The sequence below is a fragment of the Panthera uncia genome, chromosome C2 (genome assembly GCF_023721935.1).
Source record: "Panthera uncia isolate 11264 chromosome C2, Puncia_PCG_1.0, whole genome shotgun sequence".
Classification (NCBI taxonomy): domain Eukaryota; kingdom Metazoa; phylum Chordata; class Mammalia; order Carnivora; family Felidae; genus Panthera; species Panthera uncia.
This window is the reverse complement of record NC_064810.1, coordinates 22,455,924-22,468,109: the sequence shown is the minus strand read 5'-3', so window position 1 is coordinate 22,468,109 and position 12,186 is coordinate 22,455,924.

Genomic DNA, 12,186 nt, shown 5'->3' with positions numbered 1-12,186 from the left:
CAATTTAACTTTAAAATTATGTGAATAAATAATAAATAGCACATGTCAGTTTTTCTTAAAAAATAATGTGCAGAAGCATGCATACCCCTAAGCTGTACAGATAATAGGCAATAAATATGTTTATTGACATGGGAAAATATGCATGAGAAATATAACAAACAATCATAGTTAACTATGAAATAGAAGCTAATGTTTCATTTCTCTTGTGTTTTTCATTCTGTGATTATGATTACTAGTACTTTGAAAACTAGCTACCAGTTTTTGTTTTTGGAAGCATAAGCAGTGCCCAGTAACTTTATAACTTACTGATACTGAAACATGCGTATTCTGGAAGAATCAAGACAGACTTCATATAATCAACTGGTTTTCTGAGTGCCCATGTCTGAGTGCCATTTTCAGTGTTTACTGGCTGTTTGACTCTGTGCAAGTCATTGGACCTCTCCATGCCTCAGTTTCCTAGGCTGAAAAGTGATGATATCATATATAATTTATAGTGTTGAGGATTAAGCAGGATAATGTAAACCACCTAGTAAGCACAAAATGATTGTTATTTATGATTAATCTTTTTATAGATACTCATAACTTTAAAGCTTTCTTTTATTTCAAATCTATAATCCTGACGCAGTAGGGTAAAACATGGTGCCGTTGTTGGGCAAGTAAAAGAATAGCTAATCCTGATATATAATATATTTACATATAATCATTTTTCAAAAAAATCAGAATAATATTATCTGGCTTTTGAGATAACCAAAAGAACAAAAGCAGCAGAAATGAAGAATGAATTTAGGTTGTTGCACAAGTAACTGAGTCATTCAAAGAAAGAAAACTAATTTAAAATCATTAGTTTTGTGAACCCACTTTTTATTTTTCACTTTTACTTTCTGAGTTTACACAAAGCTGCTACCTGAAGCCACAGCATTGACAATTATTAGCAGTGTTTCATCTCCAGCTTTCACTCCAGCTTTGGGGTGTGTTCTAGGATTGTATTTTCCTGCCTCTGAAGTTAGGCCTCACATGTAACAGGTTTTGGCCAGTGACGTTCAAGGAGTGGTAGTTATCACTTTGCTCTGCTCTGCTCTGATGGCTTGTGGAAGCTCCAGTGGACGGGAAGATTCCATCTTCAGAGACTATGGCCATGATGAGAGAGCCCTCTGCTGACCTTCACTGGAGATGAAGCAGAAGCAGAACATAAACCCTTGTGTTCAAATATGACAGTTCGGGGTTGTAGGTATCTACAACATAGCTAGTCTAAGCTGTCCTGATTGTCGCAACACTTATTTAGATTTCGAATCATAGTTTATATTTATTTTTACTTTTAAAAGTACAAAAACGTGTGGTATAGTACGATATAGGATATAATATGACATGATAGAAAACTTTTTATTAGCGACGCTATTTACCTATAATCCTCATTTTGAAAAGGGTGTAAAAACTTGACAATTTAATTTAATTTTTTAATTCCTCAAAATACAGTACTTCTTGGATAGTAGTTTGTGTATGGTGTAGTTCTGGTGTATTACAGAAAGCTTTAAGCAGAGCAGCTCAAGGGAAGTGAATTGGACATTTAATAAGATTCTTTGGCACTTTAATAACTCATGGATATGCATCAAAGCAATTATAACAAAATTGATTTCAAGTGCAAAATATGTGTAAAGCACTGTGATAAATTTCTGAAGGAAGAAATAAATGAAAATATTTGAAATGAGATATCCACGTTTGATGGTTTTCTTACTTAATGATGCTACGTTATAAAAATTCCAGTAGAAACTATCATTAATATATTGTGAAACAGTTTGAAAAGGTCTTCCAGTGAATCGACCTGTCTTTAGTTTTCAGATTTATTCAAAATGAGAGAAAGAACAAAAGAAGGAAAGAAGGAAAGACAGAAAGAAAGAAAGGGAGAGAAAGACACCATTCTCTGGATGTTGCTGTTTTCCTGAAAGGTGTTAAGGCAAAATAATAAACAAAAATCCTCACATGTAATTACATAATATTTCCCAGTGTCTTTATCATACGTTTGTGATTTTACCATTCTTTCTAAAATCTGTCATAGTTTTAAGTCTCATCATCTAATGCATGCATTCTTGTCTTGTCTTTTTATCAAAGGATTCATTCTTGTGAATCAACAAGGCATAGACCCAGACTAAAGAGAGCTTTCATCGTTTTTAAGAAAGTGACGCTAGCTTACAGTCTCCTAGGAAACTCAAAAATTCACCAGCTGTAGAAAGTCCAAGTTTTACAAAACAGCTATTATTGAGGATAAAATCTTCCAAAGAAGCATTCCCTGCAATCTCACCTTATTTTTAAATTTGGTCGAAGAAATACTTATACAGTGTTTTTGGTTAGCCATTTGTTACAAGAAGAAAAAAATGAACAAAACCCGGATTTGGACAGTTTCCATATTCCTTGATCTGTGTGGAACTGCAATTAAACTCAGGAAACTTAACAAAAGGCTGATTATTTGAAGGAATGGTCGTCAAACAAACACAGAAAAAAAATACCAATCCAGTAAGCACAAACAGAATAATTAATGAGGCAGTATAAGGCAATTAATTAGGAGAAATGTATATCCATCCCAGAGAAATATGTATTTCAAAATATAAAATATAAAAATTAACAATACATGAAATAGCCAATTTCTCTCCATGAAATTAAGAGCTTGAGCTAAATGAGCTTCAAAATTGCTATCGAGAGAAAAAAAAATTCTATGATACTTTCTTTTTAAGTGTCTAGCATGCTGTTTGTTGCTTATTTTCACTTTTGGATGCTAAGAGAGCGGTGCAGTGGAATATTGCTTTTAGAAATATGTACCTCTGTTTTACATTTCCGTGCTCCTATGGAAGATGGTTATGCATTTTGCTTTCATGGGAAAATTAAGTTTTTGTAATTAAGTGAACACTGACTAATGTTAGTCATTTCATTTGTGTGTGTTAATGGCTCCTTTATTATCAATGGATCTTGATGAGAAACTAGCTAGTTTTAAGAATGAAAAATTAAATTCTAGAACCATTTCCTTGACAACAAAAAATAACAGCTGAGAAAATAAACATGCTTGTGGAATTTTCAGCATGTTGACTCATGCTTGCCAGAATGGAGTACAACAGAGGAGTGTCTGACATCCGGCAGTTCTAAATTTAAAAAAAAATTGTTTTCTTCAATATTATTTCTAGGACTTTGGGAAAGTTAAGTAACTTCTCTGAAACTCAAATTATTTATGTGAAAATTACAGACATTATAATTACCTCAGACGGGTTTAGGAATTTTTTTTAAAATTGAGATACTATCTTAAGTTTTTAGTAAATGTTATCATTCTTTCTACTCTCCCTTCCCATAGAGATGTAAGTACTTTTTAAGCAGTTAGTATATTCTGATATACTGATATATTCTGATATATAGATATAGATATAGATATATATACTAGTGTGTTTTGTGTATTTGCATGTCAAATGCAAAATAAATAAGATGGAAAAATTTAAAAAATGGAAAATATTTGCCATACAAGTTATGTTACATCTATGTATTTGATCTCATAGTTAGTTGCTTATATACATGCCTTTATAGAGATATTTACTACTTGCCATGCATTTACTTTAGGCATGACATTTAACAGGGCAGATATTTTTTGCCTTCATGGACTATGTATTCCAGTGAACAAGAGAAAATGAGACAATTAATAAGCAATTGCACTACTAGGTATTTATCCAAAGGATAAAAAAAAAAAATACTGATTCAAAGGGACACATGCACCCTGATGTTTATAGCAGTATTATTAACAATAGCCAAATTATGGAAAGAGCCCAAATGTACATCAACTGAATGATGGATAAAAAAGTACACACACACACACACACACACACACACACACACACACTGGAATATTACTCACCCATCAAAAAGAATGAAATCTTGCCACTTGCAATGACATGGATGGAGAGAGTATTATGCTAAGTGAAATAAGTCAGTCAGAGAAAGACCAATACCATATGATTTCACTCATATGTGAAATTTAAGAAAAAAAAACCAGATGAACATAAGGAGAAAAAAGAGGGTCAAACCAGAAAACAGACTCTTAACTGTAGAGAACAAACTGTGAGGGTTACTGGAGAGGAGATGAGCGGAGGATGGGTTAAATGGATGATGTGGATTAAGGAGAGGACCTGTGATGAGCACCAGGTGTTGTATGTAAGTGATGCATCCCTAGACTCCACGCTTGAAGCTAATAATGTTACACTGTATGTTAACTAACTAGAATTTAAATAAAAACTTGAAAGACTCAAAAAAAACAAGCAAATAAAACAAACAAAATCAAAAAAACAAGATTAGAGTATTTAAAAATTTTTTCAAGGCAGTTGCATTTGAACTGAGAACTGAATGGTAGGTTAAAATCAACCATGCTATAATCTGGAGAAGATTGTTTCAGGGCAAAAGAACAGCTAATGCAGAATTCTTAAGGAGAGAATGATCTTGGAATGGCACAGAATAGAAAGAAGGTTCTGTGACTGGAGTATGCTTCTCAAGATATGGTAACAAGCCATCAGCAGGCTCTTAGTGATCCCTGCTTGTGTTATCTGCTGCCACGTTGTTCTGGGATTGGTTTATATGCACAACACAATATGGCCCAATTGATGGTGTATTCCTTCTGAGATTAAGTTATAAGACCCACTGTGGCTTTTTTTCTTGGATATTATTTTTTCTTTCTCTTGGATTTCTTGTTCTGGGAGAAAGCATGTTGTGAACAGTCTTGTGGGGACACTTATGTGGAGGGGAATTAAGATTTCTGCCACTTCTGCCACTCACTTCTGCGAGTGAGATTAGAGTGGATCTGCCAGCCCCAAACAAGTCTTCCAAAATTGCACCATTAGCCAACAGCTTGGCTGCAATTTTGTTAGAGCCAGAACTGTTTAGTTATACCCCTCCCAGATTCTTGGACTTCAGAAATAGTATGGAAAAGTAACTGCTTATCACCTCTAGTGTCATATTTGGGGATTCTTTTTATGCAGGAATAAATAATGAACACACAAAAAAAGAGTGGTTAGAAATGACGTGATGCAATGTAGGACTTCATAGACCTTGGTAGAGTTTGAATTTTGAGTCATTAAAAAACCTAAGCTATTAAGTAATTTGAAATTATGAAATATATGTGTAAATGGATTTGAATTTGTTATAAATAAAAATATATTGATTCTTGAAGACACAGTAATTTGGAGGACTATAAGAATTAATCAGGATGTTAAGTTAATAGGAGTAATCCAGATATGCGTGAAATAATGATTAGATTCTAATAGAACAAACACAAGTGGAGCTATTTGGGATACAAAGGAGATAGAACTGGCAAGAAATACTACCGATGGGGATATCCTTAATATACATGATTACTTAAGATCGATGAGAAAAATAAAAGGCAAGTAACTAATGAATTTATAAATGACAAAAATGCATTGTAAAAGATGCTCAATCTCATTATTATGGGCAAAAAATCAATAATAATGACATTTTTCTTCCTGCGGATTTAAAAAGACTGATAACATTCTTCATTGGCAAGATTGGAAAACTATTCAGTCTCATTTATTGTAAATATAAATCTAAATTGATATAAACTCTCTGATGCTAGTCTGCAAAGTGCATACAATTTGTTCCAGGGATTCTACTTCTAGGAATTTATTCTAATGAAATGTTTGCAGTATTAATGAGTACTCATTGTTCACTGCAAGATTATATTGGTGGAAATATGGAAGTAATCTATAGGCTCATCCTGGTATATGTGGTGAATCATGCTTATGGCATAATGTTAAGTAAAATAAGGGTTTTGACATAGTGTGTTTATCACCAATCCATGTATGTAAAACATCCATGCCATTTTCCCATGGGAGTTGTGTGTGTATGTGTGTGTATGTGTTAAAAGGTAATATTTAGGGGCGCCTGGGTGGCTTCGTCAGTTAAGCGCCAACTTCGGCTCAGGTCATGATCTCGCGGTTGGGTTCCTGAGTTTGAGCTCCGCATCGGGTTCTGTGCTGACAGCCCAGAGCCAGGAGCCTGCTTCAGATTCTGTGTCTCCCACTCTCTCTGCTCCTTCCCCACTCATGCTCTGTCTCTCTCTGTCTCTCAAAAATAAATAAACATTAAAAAACATTTAAAAAAGGTAATATTTAGAAGAATGTGCAGCAATTGCCAGTATTTCTAAATAGTTGATTTGGAGATGATTTTTATTTTCTTTAGATTTTTCTCTTTTAAGAGATTCTTGTTTGCTGACATGTTTTTTTCAATTTTTTATATAGACTTTAGTTTCTGAAGAAGTTTTAGGTTCACAGAAGTATTAAGAAAAAAAGAGAGATTTCCCATATACCCCCTGCAAGTTATGCCTAGCTGCTTCTCCCATTATTAACATTCCCCCACGAGAGTGGTCCATTTGTTATAATTAATGAACCTACATAGACCCACCTTTATAACCCAAAGTCCATAGTTCTCCTTGGTGTGGTACATTCTGTGGGTTTGGACAAATGTATAATGGCATATATCCATCTTTACACTATCATAGAGAATATTTTCACTAAAACTCTTCTGTGTTCTGCCTACTCATACTCATCCCTCCCTTCTGCCTAACTCCTGACAACCACTGATTTTCTTATTGTCCCCATAGTTTTGTTTTTCCAGAACATTATATAGTTGGAATAATATAATGTGTACCTTTTTTCACTTCTTGCACTTAGTAATATGCATTTAAGCCTCCTCTCTATGACTTTTCAATGCTTTATAGCTTATTGGTTTTCTGCATTGAATAATATTCCATTGTCTGGATGTGCTATAGTTTATTTATCCATTCACCAAAGGACATCTTGGTTGCTTCCAAATTTTGGCAGTTACGAATAAACCTGCCATAGACATCTGTGTACAGGTTTTTGTGTAAGCATATGTGTTCAACTCCTTTGGAAAAATAAATACCAAGGAATTTAATTCCTATATTGCTATTTCATATAGTAAGGGTGTGTTTAGTTCTTTGAAATACTGCCAAAATGGACGCCTGGGTAGCTCAGTTGGTAAAGCATCTGACTCTTGGGGAAAAAACAAAAACAAAAAACAAAACAAAAAACCCTGCCAAAATGTCTTACAAAGTGGCTGCATTGTCACCAGTAATGAATGAAAGTTCCTGTTACTCCGCATCTTCACCAGCATTTGGTATTATCAGTAGTCTGGATTTTTACTTTTTTAATAGCTGCGTGGTAATATTTCATTGTTGTTTTAATTTGCATTTCTCTGATGAGATATGATCTTGAGCCTCTTTTCATATGCTTATTTGCCATCTGTATATCTTTTAAGGTGAAGTATGTGTTAAAGTGTTTGGCCATTTTTTTTTTTTTTTTACTGGGTTATTTATTTTCTTATTGCTGAGTTTTGAGAATTCTTTGTATAGTTTGGGTAATGTTTCTTTATCAAATGTGTCATCTACAAATGTTTTCTCCCAGTCTGTGGCTTTTATTCTCATTCTGTTGACACTTTAGCAGAACAGAAGTTTTGATTTCAGTGAAGTCCGGGTTATCACTTCTTTCATTCATGGGCTATGCCTTTGGTTTGACAGGTTATTTTTACAAAGACAAAATTTTCAAAACGGTGTAAAAACTTGAAAAAAAACCAAAGACAAATACTTACAAATCTTAATCTATATCATGATTTTCTATTATAACAAATAACAGTAGAAACAGTTCTATTGCAGTAGTCATTTTGTCCATTCAAGCGTTTTCTTTGTAGTGATAATTTTGAATTCTTAGTAGTCTTTTATTTACTATTGAATTTTTTATTTTGTTACATTATGCATCAAAAATAGCCTTATGTCTGAAAAACTAAATTGTTTGACACAATTATAATAAAATATGTTAAAAAAGGTATTTGGCTTATAAGTACTTGATTTTTTTTTTTTCATTAAAGACATTAAAATGTGCCAGGCCTTAAGTCTCACTCAGGAAGTCTACCTAGTGAGATCATATTTTCAGACAACTGAATTTCTTTCACACCGTTTAATTTCTGTTGTAAAAGTTGAAAAACAGCAATGTAGAAAACATTTGTCCATCAATGGCACTTTTAATTTTGAAGCTATACTGAGGCGGTCACACTGCTGTCCAAGTGATTGTCAAAGAGGAGTGTGCTAATTGAAAAGATGTGGCTATGAAAGGACGTGTTATAGTTTTCCCAAGCAGAGATAAGAACTCTATATAATGCGTGGGTTTTAAGGCGAATTGATTATCAAATTGTAAGAGTAGGCCACAATTAGAAAATCCTATAGTAGATGAAAATTTCAATTTCTGATTTGTTGTGAAGACTGTCTAGAAATTGGAATAAGGATATTTCTACCTGGATCTAAAATTCCTTACCAGCATAGCTCTCGAATCTTCTCAATTTCTGTTGGATTTGGAGGACTATCTGGTACACAAAATACTGAATTTCAGGAATTGGCAGTCAGACTTCAAAATTATTTGCTTTTATTCTTTATTTCAGATTATATATCCAAAAATGCAGGATAAATCAACCTTACTACTTACTAATTCTCAGATATCACCAAAGGTTGTGTTTAAGGTGAGAGTCAGTTGATTCTGATTGTAGTTATGGTAATGGTCTGTAGCTTTTTTTTTCACCCGATATACGTTTCTGATGTCTAAATTATTGTAAAAATAACATAGCATATATGAAAGTGTTTTTTAGTTGCTGAGGTCAACTGCTACTAGAAAAAGATAATGCTTTTTGCAGTGGCTGGAATATATATTTAGATCTAATTGGAAAGAAAACATCTTGTCTTTAAAGCGTCTTTATAAGGAAATGCGTGGGTGGCTCAGTTGGTTAAGCGTCCAACTCCTGATTTTGGCTCAGGACATAATTTCATGAACTGTGAGACCAACCCCAGGGTCGGGTTCTGTGCTGACAGAGAACCTGCTTGGGATTCTCTTTCCCTCTCTCTCTGCCCCTCCCCGCTGGCACAGGCCTCTGTGCTCTCTCTCTCTCTCTCTCTCATTTTCTTTCTGCCTCTCAAACTAAATAAATAAACTTAAAAAAAATGTCATTCCAAGGATAAGCCTGGTATAAGTGAGATATGACTATTGTTTAAGATTAATGATGTGAATGGCAGTTAAATATGGATCTGCATTTATTGGAAACTGTCATATAAAGTAATGCAAATATTTGAGTTGCATTGTTTTATATACACATATATACACATATGTCATTGATTTTTTTTTAATTTAAAAGTTTGCTAAATGCATGAAATAACCTTCACAGTATAAAAGTGAACTTTTTTTCCTTCATAGAGGAATGTAACAGTAACTCTCTTTTCTATCATTGCTCCTAATGTTATATTCCTTGTCTTATTTTCATTCTATTTTAGTGTTAATGAAACTAACATTTCATTTTAGTGAAATAAAATTGGTTGTTATATTTAATCTCAGTTTTTAATGTAGTTGTACGACTGACTTGTTGAACTTCTAAAAGCTTATTTGTTAAGCTTGAACTTTCTTATAAATATATAGTCAACCTGTTAATTCAATTATAGTATTATTTTATTTTTCATATCTATTAGCTTTTTGAGGATGATCAGTGTCTAACTCATCTCTTTATTCCCCAGCTATTAACGCAATATTTGGAATGTAGTAGCATCTCACTTAATATTCAAAGAGAAGAACCTTAAACATGGAATGCCAGTCCAGTTAGGTAAAAGAGAAACAGGGTAAGTATTTCCTGTCCAAACTGCAAATTAAGTGTAAAATATCACACACAATAATTCTTTAAATTCAGATATGTAATGTAAGAGCAATTTCCTCTGTTTTATAAACTGTGGTTTATCACATTAACACACCAAATTAATCTGTGCTTTTCATGAAGGTAATACAGAATGCTTTTTTCTGTGACTTAGTTTTTGAAAACATCCTATTCTAATATTTTACTAAAACATTTACTTGGAGACTACACGTTTTTCTACTACAAAACTATCAGTGAACATTGAACAAGAGCAAGGAAAATAATTTGTGACTGAACACTGGCTCTACGACTTACAGATGGAGCAAACTTAGTAGCTTAAACTAGAAGCTTCAGTTCTTTTTCCAGTAAATACAGATAATAATTACAGACTTGGTGATATCGTCAAAAAAGTTGGGGGTAAAAAGTGTCCAGATATTGTGAATGTTTAATAACAATAGCTGATAATGAACATATCAAAATAGTAAACACAAGAATTCATTACATAAATATTGTTTTAGGAAGCATATTCTTTGTGTACTATCTTTAGTGGTTTTTTTTTTGAAGTTTTTATTCAAATTCCAGTTAGTTAACATACAGTGTAATATTAGTTTCATGTGTACAATATAGTGATTCAAAAATTCTATACAACACCTAGTGCTCATCACAACAAGTGCACTCCTTAATCTCCATCACCTATTTAACCCATTCCCCCACCCACCTCCTTTCTGGTAACCATCAGTACTATCCTTTGTTTAAAAGGCAACAGAGGGGCACCTGGGTGGCTCAGTCGGTTAAGGGGCCGACTTCGGCTCAGGTCATGATCTCGCGGTCCGTGAGTTCGAGCCTGCGTTGGGCTCTGGGCTGACAGCTCAGAGCCTGGAGCCTGTTTCAGATTCTGTGTCTCCCTCTCTCTGACCCTCCCCCGTTCATGCTCTGTCTCTCTCTGTCTCAAAAATAAATAGACATTTAAAAAATTTTAAAAATAAATAAATAAATAAAAGGCAACAGAATTGGGGCGCCTGAGTAGCTCAGTTGATTGAGCGTCTGACTTTTGATTTCGCTTGGGTCATGATCCCAGGGTTGTGGGATCAAGCCCCATGTGGGGCTCCATGCTGAGTGTGGAGTCTGCTTGAGATTCTCTCTCTCTGTCTCTTTCTCTCTCTCAATTCCTCTCCCCTCCTCCTCCTCCTCTGCCTGTCTCCCCTGCTCTGGTTGCTTTCTCTCTCTCTAAAAATAAAAAAAAAAAATTAAAAGGATTAAAAGGGAGCAAAATTAATTCTTCACAGAATATAGTTTTAGGTAAAGGATAATTCTCCAAACAAAAGAGTATGCTTACTTTCATCTGAAATAGCATAATATCCATCAGGTTTTCCTTTGTAGTCAATCTTTATACATTTTGAAGAAACTCAAACCTAAATAATAAATTGCAATGACTATGTTTTTCCAAGTGCTGACTATTTTATTGTACTTTCTTCATACAATACTGCTCTTTTTTAGAAAATATAATTTATTGTCAAGTTAGCTAACATACAGTGTATACAGTGTGCTCTTGGTTTTGGGAGTAGATTCCCATGATTAACACCCAGTGCTCATCCCAACAAGTTGTCTCCTCAATGCCCATCACCCATTTCCTCTCTCCCCCACTCCCACCATCAACCCTCAGTTTGTTGTCTGTATGTAAGAGTCTCTTGTGGTTTGCCTCTCTCTCTGTATGAAACAATTTTTTTCCCCATCATTGCCCCATGCTCTTCTGTTAAGTTTCTCAAGTTCCACATATGAGTGAAAACATGATATCTGTCTTTCTCTGATTGACTTATTTCACTTAGCATAATACCCTCCAGTTCTTTTAAAATACATCTGTATTTCAGTAGAACTCAGGACTAGAATTGTACATTGGAAACTGAAAGCACAGAGATATTATTTCAAGACATGGGATTGGATATGATCCATTACAGGGGGAAAATGAATGGCAGAAGAGATTCGAGGCTGAGCTCTGGGACATTACAGCATTTGGAGGTCTGCCAGATGAGGTTAGTCTCACAAGAAGACTTAGGACTGACATAGAAGAGAAGCAAGAGGGAATTGCTCCAAAAGCCAAGTGGAGAAAGTAATTCGAGGAGGAGAAATTGACTGAATCCTGTTATGGATCAGGGCAGAGTAGATACAGAGCAGGGATAGTCTACTCACTGGAACAAGAAGAAAGACAAAGTAGGTGTTTACAGAAACAGATTCTTGGTAAAACTAGTGAGTAGATGGGGAAGGTGAAAGTTCTCTGATTCTGCTATCTCATTTTGCAACATTAACGTCCCATTCATCTGATAGATGTGAAGAGGTGGGAGGGAATGTTTGAGGTGAGAAAAGTGGGGAAGGTGTGGAGCACTCCACCAGAAGACTCGAAGCTCATGGACTAAGGAGGTTCTCTGTCCTCTCACTGGCTTGTGCATTTTCCAAAGCAAAAACTGAGTCTCA